The following is a 15,495-nucleotide window of genomic DNA, read 5'->3' as shown; positions in this document are numbered from 1 at the left end:
ATGCTAATTCATAACAAGAAAACCAGAATATGTGTACTGAATTATGTTCATTCTACACCAGGTGTCTAAGGAATACCAGAGCTGTAACTTCTTATTCCATAAAACAGGTATATTAATTTGAATGAATGCAAATAAGGCCTGTGGATTCCTTTAACCTATTTAATTCATTAGCCGGGCAGATTAGTTTTTTAGATAAAGTAGAAAGGAAAAAATATACCCAAGGTGAATTTTGAAACAACTGTGTCAAACTGAACCCGATACTGAAGTGATCCTTATCTGCAAACTAGGGGATATTTGTTCCATAGAACGTCAGAAGGATAAAATCAGTCTAAAGTCTCACGTTAGCAGTTGGCAGCCACTTAAGAGCATTGCACCTGAGAACAGGCTTTACTTTATTGTCCATAAAAGTAAACAATATGTCCTATCATTCTATTACTTAGGCAGCAAAATACTTAGAGGCAGTAGATTTCTAAGTTTTCCATTCAATAAGTGTACTATTTTTAATTGTCTCAAGATCGGTTAGTACTTTACTTAAAACCAGTCCTCTCCTCAAATACTGTAAAACCCAGCCATTGCACCAGTAAATATACCAACCGTGTAAGCGCTGGTAATATTAGCCTGCAAATTCACAAATGTCTGCTTTCAGAAATGACTCCAGCACTTCCAGTGCCTCGATCTGAAAATGTATTTAGGTGTTCCTATGACTTTTGGTGCCATTTATATACCTTTCCTTCCAGAATTAGGGACTGATCTGGAGACATGAGGCTCCTGTGATCCAAGTGGAATATTTCAAAGTGCTCTGTCTGGTGGGGAGCACTTCATCCCAAGGGCTTCACAGCAAAGTCCCTAAGGACAACAGTGGAGCATTCACATGGGAATATGTGTGGGTCCTTTTGTAATTTACAAGAGACTTAAGAATGGGGCAGCCATCAAATTCAGCAAGCAATATTAATTGCCCAGAAGGTTAGCATTACTCTCCAGGTGCTCACTGGGAAAGGGACATCTGTGTTTCATTCCTGTCTCTCACTGTCACCCAAGTAGCTGAGGAGCAGGGACAGGAAAGCAGACTTCTTTTCTCTCCTTTTGCTCAGGTCAGTGCCCAGCTGATGGAACTATGCTCTTTATGTCTCTCCATAGGAACATGCATTTGCAACAAGAGGATCCAGGAGAACCCCATCCTGTGGTACCCCACTGCTTTCTGGCAGAGCCATCACCCTGACAACAGAATATACCAGCAGAAAGGAGAGGCTAAACCTCCTCATTCAACTTTTGGTTGAAGCACGAGGAGACATAAATTCCGAACTAAGACAGATGCTTCATCAGAGTCCAGAGCAATTGGAGATCACTGGAATACAGAGTAATTGGAGTTTTGCAGGGAATCTGAGAATTGTGCTCAACTCGCCAGCTCAGCATGCCCCTCACTAAGGAAGAAGGAATTTGAGGGAGACAGATGAAAGGAGCAGTGGCATTTAGGACTGTGCTAACAGGTTTGCTGAGCCTGAGACAAGTAGCTCTGGTGTCTTAGATCTGGTAGTCACCAGTAAACCTGATGACCTTGGCTGGAGGTTCAGAGCAGGTGTTCTATGTGCCTCAGCTTAATCATCACGTGATAGTCCACCCTAGATATCACAAACAACATCACTTCTTTGGATATTTAGCCATGAATCACCCATGAAAATAGGAAAATACCCTCAAAAATTATAATCTACTTTTCAAAAACAAATCAAGGAGCCAAGTGAATTCCAAGCCCTTAAAACCATTGGTTACACTGAAGAAATGGAAGACATGGAATTCCAGCAGATGATGAGAATTTCCAATTGCCACATTTATGGCAGCCCTGACAACACTGTTTTAAATATGCAGAACCAGTGCAGCAAGAGCTCTCCTGTCCTTCACCAGATCCAGAGCATCGGCAAGAAGCTCCCCTGTAAAAGAAAAGAAAAGAAAACAAAACAAAACAACAACAATAATAATTCAATTGTATTAATTGACTGTACCAGAACAATGCCAATATACTACATAGATTAATTACATTTATGTAATGTATCAGGGAACATTTCAAACTTCTATTTCAAATTATGCTAGTGTGGTCTGTATAAATAGTATCTTGGATAGCTTTAAGAGATACATTTGGAAACACTGGGTCAAATATGGAAGCTATGCTAGGTACAGTCAAGATGAGGAGGCCATCTAAGACAACCAGCAGATCACGCCAGACCAATCTAGTGGCCTTCCATGATGGAGGGAAGGCATTGGTTAACAAAGGAAGGGCAACAGGTGTCTCCTACCTGGACTTGGACAAGGTCTTTGATGTGGTCCCATGTTACATCTCTATCTCTGAATTGTAGACATGTGGTTTTGAAGGGTGGAATATTCTGTGGTTAAAGATTTGGCTGGATCGTCACAGCCAGAGGCTTGTGTTCAGTGGTTCTAAGTCCACGTGGAGGCTGTTGATGAATGGTGTTCTCTTGGGGTTGGTCTTTGGGCCACTGCTCTTCAACATGTTCATCAAAGACCAAGATCATGGGACTGAGTATGCCCTCAGCAAGTCTGCAGGTGACAGCAAACTGAATGATGCAGTTTACACAACATAAAGAAAAGGATGCCATCCAGAGGGACCCGGAGGAGCTTGAAAAGTGGACACATGAGAATTTAATGAGATTTAACAAGATCAAGTGCAAGATATTGCACTTAGGTTGAGGCAATCCCAGATATGTATACAAAATGGGAGAAGAACTCACTGAGAACCACCCTGTAGGTAAGGACTTGGGGGTCCAGATGGATAAAAAGTTAGACATGATCCAGCAGTGTGCTCTTGCAGCCACTGAGGGCCAACAGCATCCTAGTCTGCATCAAAAAGAGGTGGCCAGTAGTACAAGGGGGGTGATTGTCCACCTCTATTCTGCTCTTTTAAGGCCCCTTGTGGAGATCTGAAATATTGTGTCCAGGCCTGGAGCCCTCAGAACAAGAAAGATGGGGAGCAGATCCAGAGGATGACAACAAAGATGAGCATGGGGCTGGAACACCAATTGCAGGTGCCAAATTTTTAATATTGGTCCAAAAGGTCTTGAATCTGTAAATGCCAGGAAATTACAAATAGCACTGATTAACATAGAAATGATTCCTCCTTATCTCTATTTTTGAATTTCCTTCCTTTATTAGATTAAATTATTTGTTCTCCAGATAAAATGCTTCCTTCCCAGTTGCACACTGTTTTAACACAAGTGGAAACACAAAACTGGCCAGCCCATTCACAAGTGGGTTACTCACACATCTGGCAGCAATCACAGACAACGGTAAAGTAGACAGACTTAAGTTTCGAGTCCTTGTGACAAATGTATAGCTGTAAGTCAGAGACCTCCTGGCACTGCTTGTCAACATGATGAGGGGTCTCTAAGTGGCTATTGTTCTTTCCCAGCTTGGAGGTTCACCATTTCCCCAGCCTCTCCTGCTTCTTCTAGCAGGCGTTAGATTTAATAAAGGATTTCTTAATTACTGAGAGCTGTTTGCTCAACCAATACAGCCTCCCTGGTGGGCAGCACAAAGGGATGCCATCAGCTGTTAAACTCATTTTGCCCAGCCACTGGGTCTCCCTGAACTGGGGCTGACCAGCTTCCTTTTCAGCTGCATTAGGGCTGCTGTGTGTGTATGATACAGAGCCAAGCTGGGGGAGTGCTAGGGCTCTGGTATTTGGGACTCCTTCCAGGAGGATGAGATTCCTTGGGCAGGGTGACCTGATACTGGCAAGAAGGTGCCTTATTGAGGCAAGGCTTCAGGAGCTGCCTAATTACTTACCATCCTCCTAATTAAAGCCTTGTTTTGAAAAAAAAAAAAAAACCACAAAAAAAACAAAAAAACAACAGGGAGTAATTGACTTTCTTCTTTTATAACATCTACCAAGACTGACATATTTTGTTTTTGTTGTTTCTTTCCATAGTTGTTGGATTTTTGATTTCAAAAACAAAGATGATTTGGGGTCACCTGCCAAAGACAGAATATTCTGAATCATGCATAACTGTTTTCAAGTCCAAAAGGGAAAGAAAAAAAGAACAGAAAAGTTGATAACAGAGATAAAAGCAGAGGTATATCTCTGGCTGGCACTCTCCAACAGCTGGTACCTTTGACTGAGTGGTGATTTAACTCACGCTTTACAAATATCATAAACTTAAAGGCAGTAGGAAGACTTCAGCATTGTCATGGAAAAGCAATAAAACAAGTGCACCTAAATTCATGATTCCATATACTTTTATGCACCAGTATAAAACACTTACAAGTGACTACTCCCAACGGCTTTGTCTCTGTTTTAAAGCAACCGATGTTATAAAAACCTTGTATGTATCACGGGAAGGAAAGAAAAATTTTACCTGGTAAGGATTACACCTGCTAACAAAAATAGAAACCTATATTTAGGAGCTGTTACTTCATGCCTGGTTAATCTGGAGTGCATGTCCGGGAGAGCAACTGGTGCTAACCAGTCTGATAGTGCAATGCCTGCAGCAATACAAACTTGTTAATCTTAAGTTTAAAATAGATCTCCACCAGTAAGTCAAGTTAACTGTGTTTGACCCAACTAGTTTTATCTTAGACTGTTCGTTTCATCTCTTCTCTTTTGGTGCTGGGAAGACTTGACACTAATTTGATGCTACTCTTGATGACTATTCAGCCTGCACTGAAGAGATGTGGAAGATTTAGACTCTTCAGACTAGCATCTTGAACTCAGTAGAGTAAAATGAAACATCACATATCTAAATTTGAAGACCTTTTGGGCCCAGAAATGTGTCTGTTTTGGTGGCTCTTGAAGCTGAAATCATGTTAGCTGTGGCTTTGATAAAAAAAATTGGTTTACTCCACTGATGAGATTTAGCAAAAGTTCACCTTCTCCCATCTTGAAGCTACAGTCCATACCATAAAGGGCCCTGAAAATGACGATGATGATTATCTTCTGCCTGAGGGAAAAAAGCCTTCATGAAATGCCAGTGAATATCTGCAGCTTTCATTGATTTAACAGGATTTGTGTGAACTTGAGTTTTGGAAAGTCATACAGTGTGTTCATAGACACCTCAATACAGACTTCAGAGCCCATTATAAATCTCTAAATTGGAGAGTATCATCAGCCAATCTGACAAAACAATACAAATGAACCTTTTGCCAGATATTCCTGCTCTTAGGTGAAAGAAAGAAGCATTCGAAAAACTGAGCTGTGAGGTGTTACATTTTAACTTGTTCTCAGTATTTGTAAACAACTTTGGTTCAAAGCACACACACACAAACACACACACAAATCACATTAGGCTTTCATTTAGCTTACATTATTAATAAAGTTAGTCATCCTTAAGAGACCATAAAAGTTTTCTGTATCACAACACTAGGATTCAGAAGACTCAAACTTTTCCCCTACAGGAGATTTCAAATACCAAAGACATAAGGTTGTTAGATGGAATTCAGACAGAAAATATAGCTCATCTGGAAGAAGTCTTAAGATACTTCCTTCTTATGAAAGCATCTTTTTCTTCTTCTTTAAATAAACTTTTTTTTAAAAAAAACAGGTTTTCTCACAATATATGATTTTCTCACAGCAGCACCCTTGCTTGCTGAGGTGGAATGAAGTGGTCCTTCCAACTCCTGCCACCAATGGCTGAGCCTGCTCCTCCCCAGCATGGAACACAAGTGGCTGTGCTCATAAGTCGCTGAGCACCTCAGGTGGTATGGGCTGCCTGTGAATGTAAAAATCAGCAACCAGGCCAATTTGATCAAATGAATCATTCTGCCTCCCAAAAGCATGTATTTCATCTTTTACACAGACATAATATGCCTACTTCGTGACCATTTGACAGGGCAAGGATGAATGACTTCCCAAGAGCTATGGGACTGGGTACATTACAAACATATTAGTTAATGAAAAAGACCCATTCTCAAGATTTAAAGACCTTTGGAAAACACTCAAGACTGTCTGCAGACTTTTCCAGACTGAGGTAACTTTTCACTATGTCCTGCATAGAGGATAAGTGCAAAAATCCTTCTTGAACTTTGGTTGAGCAAAGGAGGATCACTATGGATGGGACTTAGTGAGACACCTCTTCCACATACAAGTCTCAGATATGTTTTGACTATCACAATTTTAGGATGAAGATGTTGCTGTGAGCTTGTGTCTTTTAAATATGTGGATATGAGTCATAATTACCGGTGATCTGCCCTTGAAGAATTCACCGTTAAGATGCTTCCGCTGACTTTTTCACCTAAAGAATCCAGACTGCCCACTATGCCATCCTGTGAAATCAAAGCCTCCTCCCACTTTCTTGAATTGTATCTGCTTTGCACATCACTTTTAGGAACAGATGACCTTGAAGATTTATGGGTAGCAAAAGGGAAGAAAGTGAGTCCTATGTAAGAAACTGGAGAAGATCTTTGTACTACAGCTTTTATATCAACACACAAAGCATCAACAAAACAGACATATACAGATGTTCACTGTCACTGTGAATTAAAAGAAGCCACACTTCAGCATCCATGTAACACACCCTCAACTTACTTGAAACGTTAATCATAAGGACTAATACAGCTATATTCAATTGGCTTCTCAATGGAAAATGTTTCATAATGTGAAAAAGGTTGTTCTCTGTCACTAGACAAGTTCTGGAAAGGCTTGTTTATGTTCTCGATAACACCACAAAGAAGAGGGCAAGTCAGTCCAAAAGGCATGTAGGCTGTTCCTAAGGTAAAGAGAACAGTGCATCTTCAAAAGAAAAAGCAGAATGAGTCTGCTCTGAAGTATGTGAGGCACCCACGGAGCAAGATTTTAGTTAGAGGAGCATAGATCCTTAGGGTAACTGCAGGTCTTGAGTGGAGCTGAGCAAGTCATAGTGCTGGCACAAATATAGCATGTCTCCCAGCATGTCTGTCCTTCCACCTGCAGAATGATTTCCAGAATAGCTACCGGAGCTCTGCCCACAGCAAAATAGGGGTAGTTTGTCTTCTCACAGATGATAGGAGCTCAGCTCATAGAGAAGCAGGGGGAGGAATAAGGTTAATCTCACAGCCTCCCCTATATTTCACAAAGGCACACCACTGCTGATGTTAAGCTCATGTTTTGCTCTTTCATGACTTGTTTACTCAATTATTTGTAGCTTTCTGGGAGATTTACCTTGTGCATCATGGTCAGAGATCACACTTCATTCAGGCTTCAGAGGACCTGGTTTAGAGGGGATAGATTTTTTCAGTCATTTTTGCCCTCCATGCTTTTCCATGACATGGAGCCAAGTTCTTTCTTACACTCTTCCATGTTGTGGGAAGAGCAGGTACATGATGAGAATCAGAGGGATAGACATTTCAAAACAGTGTCATTCTGACACTAAGCGACTTATTTAGCCAGCAAGGCATTGCTGAAACATTGTGAGGAAATCTGGCTATTGCTCTTCTTGCCGGTGCCTTTGGGGCACACTCACTGCAGACAAGCTGGCACCTGGCAACCAGCCCCGCACCTGAAGATGTGGGATTTCCATGCCCCGGGTGAAGAGCCCTACTGCAACTAATAGAGAATAACATGGAAAAACTGTGCAAAAATGCTGCTTGTGGGACTGTGGAAGACAAAAGTTTTTTGCAAGTGTTCCTGTGCCTCTCTCAAACAAATGCGGGACTAGGAACATGGAGCTGAGGTCAGTCTTATACTGCAATTGAAAGAGACTGAGGGAAAAGCACTGGCAAGTAAGCTTGTGCTGTGATAGGAGAGCATTTGTTTCTTGTTTTCATGACACATTCTCATATGTCTGAATGCTAAACCTGGTGAATTGGTATGTCTGCTACATGAACCATCATATTTCATTGATTTGCTTAGTTTATGGCTATTTAAATATAGAATGAGCTTTTCCCAGTTTACATTGCTTTCACTTGGAATCATTGTTTCCATCCAGTCCAACCAGCAGCCTCACATGTTGCCACTTCTATTTCTGAGATGACAAAAAGAACTTCTTCAAAAATGTAATGGTGGTAAGTATTAAGACCCCTCTCAGCATACGTTGGGCTGCACACCCTTTAAGATTCTGCTAGCTCTTCCAGCACCAGTGTTGCAGGAGGCACTGTGGGAACAGTACTGCAGGGCAGGCACAGCTCAATAAAGGAGTAACAAAGAACTTTGTCAGTTCGGAAAGAGGGTTTTGAGTCTGAAGTTGTAAACTGATAAGTTGGACACACTGCACTGTTGTGTTGTAAAAGCCTAATGTTTATCTTCTGTTTGCTTTGACTTACTAACATTTTCCATCCTCTGGCTGTTGTAAATGTCATTTCTTTCCATGATCATGAGGACAGGCCCTGATCTTTGCTCAGAAACGGGTCCAGCTCTTCCATCAAACCTGATCAACAAATCGTTTCTGCAAACCTTGGACAGTTTCTTAAGTGTTTATGTTATGAGCTGCTGGAAGGAAAGCTTCTAATCTTGAACCCTAAAGGAGGCAGGTAGACCAAATAAAGTAAAACTAATGCTTTTTAACGTATCCTTTACAAGCTTCCAAGAAACCACTGTACCTATCTGATACTGATATACTTTCCAGGAGTTACTTAGAAGTAGTTGTCAGTTCTCATCTAAACTGATATGCCTTGGAGACTTAATACAGAGATTCCTTACTGAATTTCTCCTTTCTGATCTCAAATTCACCTGCAAAGTAAATTATTTACATTTTTAAAGAATGCTAAACATTTTTATTTATACATCAGAGAGATGGAAAATAATCAGTTAGCAAGTCTGACTTCCCAATGTAATTTTGATAAGATCACATGGTTTTTTGTTGTTTGTTTTTTCATTATTTTTTAGTTGGGGAGAAAAAGGAGAGTGAAGATGGTAAAAATATGAAAGAAAAAAAAAGAATCTTTGTAGAAAGAGTTCATATCATTTGGGAGATAAGTTGCATGTAGAAGAGTTGTTTTCCTTTTGGTATGCAAGTTTAGCAGCCACTGATCTTCAGTGAGAACTGTAAGAATGGACCATACAGGAGAACTACAGTTGGTAGTTTGCACAGAAAATAAGTAAATAGAGTTACGTGCCTATTTCTGCAGCCTTACAGCCAGAGGCTGAATCGATTTCTGCCAATACCAAGAACTCACACTGGTATGTATCAGCATGCAGTGACTGAGATCTTTATTAGAGCGGCACTTGTGCCATTTTTGCTGAGCTAGTTTCGAGTTCACCAGAGCTGAAAGATGAACCTGTTCACCTTACAATACTGTTTGCTTTACTTACTGTTTTTTCCATATTATACTTTGAGACTCTTGCCATGTAATTTTATGGCTTTGAAGTTGCATGGGTTGATTTATAACTATTATAATAATAAATAATTTGGAATGAGATAACACAAGTTTTTCCATTATTTACAAAAGGTTGAGGCTGCCTATTGAACACTTCCATAGTCTGTAGCCCTGATAAAATGACTAACTTTTCAAGCAGCAACTAAGTTGTGATAGACCCTTACAGCACACAGACTGGACAGGACAGAACTTGTGAGCCTGTAAGCACAAGCAAGAAAAATCTCCAGTTTATAATTTTTAATTCAGTCTTTCTGAAGAGCATTGCATTCCCTAGTTACAAATTAACAGTATGCTTTTATCCTACACAACTGCTCTAGGACACAGTTTTCTGTTTCTCTTGATTTGTGCTCTTAACGAGCATTAACTTTAGTTAAGGGAACATGCAGAGAGGATATGGAAGTTTTCCAGTCCCCTTCTGTTCACTGGGGACACACCCCAAACATCATTAATGTTTCTTTTCCCCAAAAATTGGTGCTCAGAAACCAAGGACTCTGGAAACAATGGACAATGATTCACACCCCACTGTCCTTCCTATTGCAAAGCCAGTGCTGTCCTGTAAACTGCACATGGTCCTGAGTACTCAAAAGGCACTGCAAAACCTTCCAAAGAGGCAATCCTCCTAAATTAGGTAACTACATTTCTAGCAGTCTCCTGGTAAGACCTCTCACAAAGATGGGGCTCTGAAAGATTCAGCAACCAACCACATAGCACGGCAGTAGCACAAACATTCCAGTTAACTGTCTGCTAGACTATTACATTGTGCCATATTTGCCTGGGATTATGTGCAATTACACATAATCCAAACAGTAAAAATATAATGAAAACACAACTTGCCTAAAGCAATGTAAGCCATAAAAAATCCTGCAGAAACTTGCTGGAAAGGTGGTTGAATCACCATACCTGAATGTGTTTAAAAACCGTTTGGATGTGGTGCTCAGAGACATGACTTAGCAGAGGGTTGTTAGACCTCTGGTAGTATGGTGAGGTTGTGATTGGATGTGATGATCTTGAAGATCTTTCCCAACATGAGCAATTTTCTGATTCCATGTTTCTATGAAATCAAGAAAAAGACAAATACTGAATTTGGTAAGCATTGAAACTGACTAGCAGAAAAGCACTCAGCCCCTGAGCAACAGCCCATCTCCCCTCAGACCATCTGGTGCAAAGATCTCAAGGCAATGGCTGAAGATTTCCTAGTGCCAGGGGTAGCTTTCCTCGTGAATGTAACAGTAAAAGACCACACAGTCCCCCAGTATCAAGAGATGGTGGGAGATAGGAGAGAGCAATTCCTTTCTCCTGGCAAGGGTGAGGTCATCTCTGAGCCTCTTTTAAATCTCATAATTAGGCCTACAGAGTAAAAGAAAAAAAACACCATTAAACATCATCTTAGAAAAGATAAGGCTTGATTCAGGAATACAATTTAAATTTCACTGTGAAGAATTGCTTTGGTTTCCCAGATTTTCCATAGTATTGAAGAGCATCGAACTAATCTCACCTTCCTCGGGGTTCTTTCCTGGTGGCACTGAAATGCCAGCCCTCTACTACAGCCTTTTGTGCATTTGTAGAGCTAACATACTGATGGACTCCTTCAGTCAACAGGCTGTACCCCCACAGCAGTAGCTGCAGCCTCACTCTCTCTGCCCTTGGCATCTGCTGGACTGGAAGGAGCTGTGCTGGATGGAGCTGTGTTGAACATCCATGTGGTCCTTGAAGGAAGTGAGCTGCAAAGTTAAGAAAGAAATGCTCTGATGGCCTCAAGGATCTTACAGGATAGCAGGATGTGGCAAAGCATGGCTGCATGGACTGCGGGCAACATAATTCTGAGGAATCTGTTATTGAATGTTGCCATCTTCTCAGCATGCTGCTTCTTGGAAAGCTAGAGGTGAGATTCTATGGGAATAAAATAGGTAAAAAAAGGGGTAAATTAGGCCCCAGGCTCACTAGTCAGAAGGCTAGAACCAGGAATATGCTATAATCCAAATTTAGAAGTGGTTCACCATTTTTCAATTTATATTAAAACATTTTTCACATTCTTAAAATAGTTTGGAAAATTCTGTCTGATGCATGAGAAATATGTCAATATAATGTTGCATGTGAAAAACAGGAATGCGTCATAAAAATTCCTATTTACATAATATATTTACTGTGTAAACTATGGTTTGCCATAATGGCTATAGAAGTCAAGGACAACATAAGGAATACACTTCACAGAGTCACAGAATCATAGTTTTTGGAATAGACCTCTGGAGATCATTGAGTCCAGCCTCCCTTTGAAGCAGAATCCCTACAATAGGAAAGTGTCCAGGTGGGATCTGAATTTCTCTGGAGAAGATGATCCCATAACCTCTCTAGGTAGCCTGTTCCAGTGCTCTGTCACCCTCACAGTAAAGATTTTTATCTCACATTCAGATGGAACTTTTCCATCTGTGTTCCAGTTTGTGCCCACTGCCCCTAGTCACGTTGTTGGAAACTGCTGAAGAGTCTGGCCACATCCACTTGAATCCTGACCTTTAGATATTAGATCCCCACTCTGTGTTCTCTCAGCTCAGTAGTCCCTGGTCTCTCATCCTTTTCTCACAATGGAGGTGCTCCAGGCCCTTAATCATTTTCGTGGCCCCATGCTGAACTCTCTCCAGCAGTTCCCTGCCTTTCTCAAACTGTGGAGACCAGAACTGGACACAGTACTCCAGATGTGGCCTCACCCAGGTAAGCAATACACTGTTCAGTAGTATTATGAAAATATTTTGAAAATAACACATTCCTCAACCCATGGCAAGCCACATGTGCAGGCAATTACACACAACTTGAAGCTGCCTTCCTGAGCAAAGTGCTATTCGGCAAATGCAAATTCTGCCACAGTCCAAACCAGGCAACAATACTGTTCCAGTTTTTCTGTCCTGTTTATGTGTCTCAAGTAAGCCTGGAAATCTTATCTAAGTTATCTGGTTAAAAGATTTGCTGGAGAAAGAAGTTTTCCTGAAGTACTGGTTTCCCACGATCAAGTTATCTATCTGTGCATCTGTCACCATTAAAACTAACATGAGCAAGACTCTGTACAGATAGAAGTATTTGTCTTTGTTCAGTATTCACATCACCTATATCCTTTTTCTCTTATGAAAGGATGTAGTGCTCACGTAGGATATTCTGATTTGAAAATACTTAGATATGGGTGTCTCTTACTGTCTGCTCATCAAAATTCAAGTTTGAGATGCTTCAAGCCATGATGACCTGTTTTTGTGTTTTTCTCTTCCTTCATTGGAGCTTCTGGTTGAACCTTGCTGTTTCTTGCTTTTTATTTGGGGATAATTTAGATTGAGTTGCTTTTATAAGTGGTGTGTTTGATTTCCACACATCTTGAGAAGCCCTTGGGATGTTACATCTAGATTCTCTTCAGAGACTGAAGGCAGATGTCTGGTAGTCATAACTAGACAGTCTCAGAAAGCCTACATGCAAAATATATTAATTAAAAGCTTCTGATGAACACCTATGAACAACAAATGCTTTTAAAGAAAATCATATTCACTTAGATTCTGGGTTAAGTTTCCAGCTGGCTTCACTGTAGCTTCCTTGACTTCTGCTGGATATGAATCTGGCTCTTTTTTTTTTTTTTTTGTAATAAGAACTTCAAGTAGCTCCAGCTGAAATGAATGACAAGGTTTATGCTTCTTGGTGAAGTAATTCATTAATTAGTGTGGATATATGCATATTACCACACATATAATTTCAGAAAATATGAAGAACTTTGTCCTTGTATAAAGCCCTCTAGAGTCATTGCAAAAATTTGCATGGACTTCATTGGGTTATGGATCACATCCTGTATATATCTGCATTTTTAGACCTTTTCTAGTGCTTTCTTTTCCAATGGAAATTAATAGCTTCTTGGAATTGAAATGACCAGTTTCCGATTTAGTTTTGCATAAGAAGCAGAGTCCAGCAGGATTAAATATGAATGGTGGCTTGGTAATTCATTAATCATGAAAATATGATGAGCAGTTAGTTATATAAGTGGTTATTTTTGCATGGAAATGTCTGCTACTTTTATGTCTGTGCAGAATCACTTCAAGTGCAGAAGTGAGAACACACAAACCCATTCATTTCAATATACTGTTTTAGACAGAATGCACAATGACACATAAATGCTCCGTAGACAATACTGATTTTGTAGCTGTTAGCACAATGATAGGCCATTGCATCCAAGTATCCCACCTGCACATGATTATACATGTTCCTGGTCAGATGAAGCTGTGTATTATCAAAGTTTCTATGAGATTTTTCCAAATCATCTTGGTCACAAGTGACCTATGCAAAATATTATATTCAGATAACTTTTGAAAATGTAAATATTACATCTCGTTTTCACTTAAAAGTCTGAGAAGTCATCTGAGAAAGGTTGGGCTGGCCCCAAATAACACTGAATTGTTCCCTAGCATGCAGCTGCAGACTTCTGGGTCAGTGGTAAGTAACAAGGACAAGGTTTGATGCGCCATTTGAAAATGGTGCACAGCAAGGAGGAAATCAACATAAAATGCAAGTCAAAGGACTGTTGAAATACTCAGTTTCCATTTGAGCATGCTGTTGGAAGCTGAAATTCTGCACTGAACTTAGTAATTCAATACGCTTGGCAAATACAAGAGGTTGCCTCATTGGCACAGATCTCTTCTGTGTAAAAATGATGGAAATGCCAATTCTGCCTTTGTCTCCTTCCAGTGTCCTTGCGTCACTAGCACCCTGTTGTCTTTCCCAGGTAAAAGGATAGTCCCAGGCTCAATTCACTGTACTTCCGCTGTCATGGCCAGGACCCTGCCAGGTACTTGCACTTGTTAAAAAGAAAAAAAAAGAAAAAGCCTCATGAATGCTCTGTTTTCTTGTCATCATTGTTACTTTTTTGAAGTGCATTAGCATGAGATTTTTCTTTACAAGGCAAGGTGTAGCAGCACAGAAGTTTCAGGATCTGGTTCCCACTGAAGCCTACTTCTCTGAGAAAGAAAGCTGTTCCTGAAAAAGTGAGATCATCGACATAGCCATGATTTTTTTTATTTCTTTTTCTTTTTCACAAGGCAACACACAAAAACAGACTGAAAGGAAATATTTAATACTAGTGTAGCCATTTTGAAAGTGCATAAAGGCATTTGTGGCTGTTAAGTTCTTGTAAACAGTCATCACTAACACAAACATTTTGAACTAAAGAGATGAATTGTCAAATATTGTGCCTTTCATCTTACCTGTGTTTTGTTCAGCAGATCACAAAACATAGATCTACATGATATATCTCCTTGAAGAGCCAAACAGCAGCAAGAGAATGAGTAAAAGCTGCGCATAACAGGTGGAGAAACAGGAGAATGGAAAGACGAAGGGAAATAAGTACAAGGTCTCATGATTACTTAATTGCTATGCCCACATCTTGTTCCACAATGCATACAAGATTTCAGCTACCCAATCTACTGAAATCTCTCTCAGGACATGTCAGACTTTAACTAAGCATCCTCCTCTCATCCTGCTGGGTTATCCATCCCCCTTGGCTTTTTGCCATCTTCTGTTATGCATTATTCCAATTTTGGTCCTCACATTACGTATGAGACTTAACATACTACTGTCTTACTGTTGCACATGTCAATTACTTAACGCAAGGAGATTCCCAAGCTTCCCAGCTGTTCTTATCCCCTGTCTTAACAGTACTATCTACGGTATTTGGTAATGTTCTGTCAGTCAACTCTCTTGGCCATTCAACTCTGCTAACTCAGTGTAGAATGTGAGGGACACTGTAGGAGAAAGAAAGGCAGGTTCAGCATCTAAAAGCACCCAAGTAATCCTAAAGACTGAAATGGCCCATCCCAAAAGGAACCTAATAGTTATTACTGGTCCAACACCATGCTATTCTGCGATAGAAGGAAGATCTTTGGTAAGTTACTCCATATACTCACACCAAACTACTGCTAGAGGAGGGTAAGTCTTCAAAGCTGGTGTACCAAAAGAGCTCTCTTAGCATTCAGAAGTGGCTGTGGTAGTGTCTCTCACATCTCTGCAGTGAGAAAGAGTGAGCTTATGTGATATTCCATTCCTACCTGCTAGTATGAAATTAGGACCAAATATTTAAATATACCATCTCCGTTCACAGGCTACAGAGACAAAAATGGCGTGACCAAAACAGATTCCTTGCACTCCACACACTGTTCCATGTGTTTTTTTCTTGCACTGGGACAT

Source organism: Coturnix japonica, chromosome 2 (genome assembly GCF_001577835.2).
Source record: "Coturnix japonica isolate 7356 chromosome 2, Coturnix japonica 2.1, whole genome shotgun sequence".
Lineage (NCBI taxonomy): Eukaryota > Metazoa > Chordata > Aves > Galliformes > Phasianidae > Coturnix > Coturnix japonica.
Note: the sequence above shows the minus strand (reverse complement) of the source record.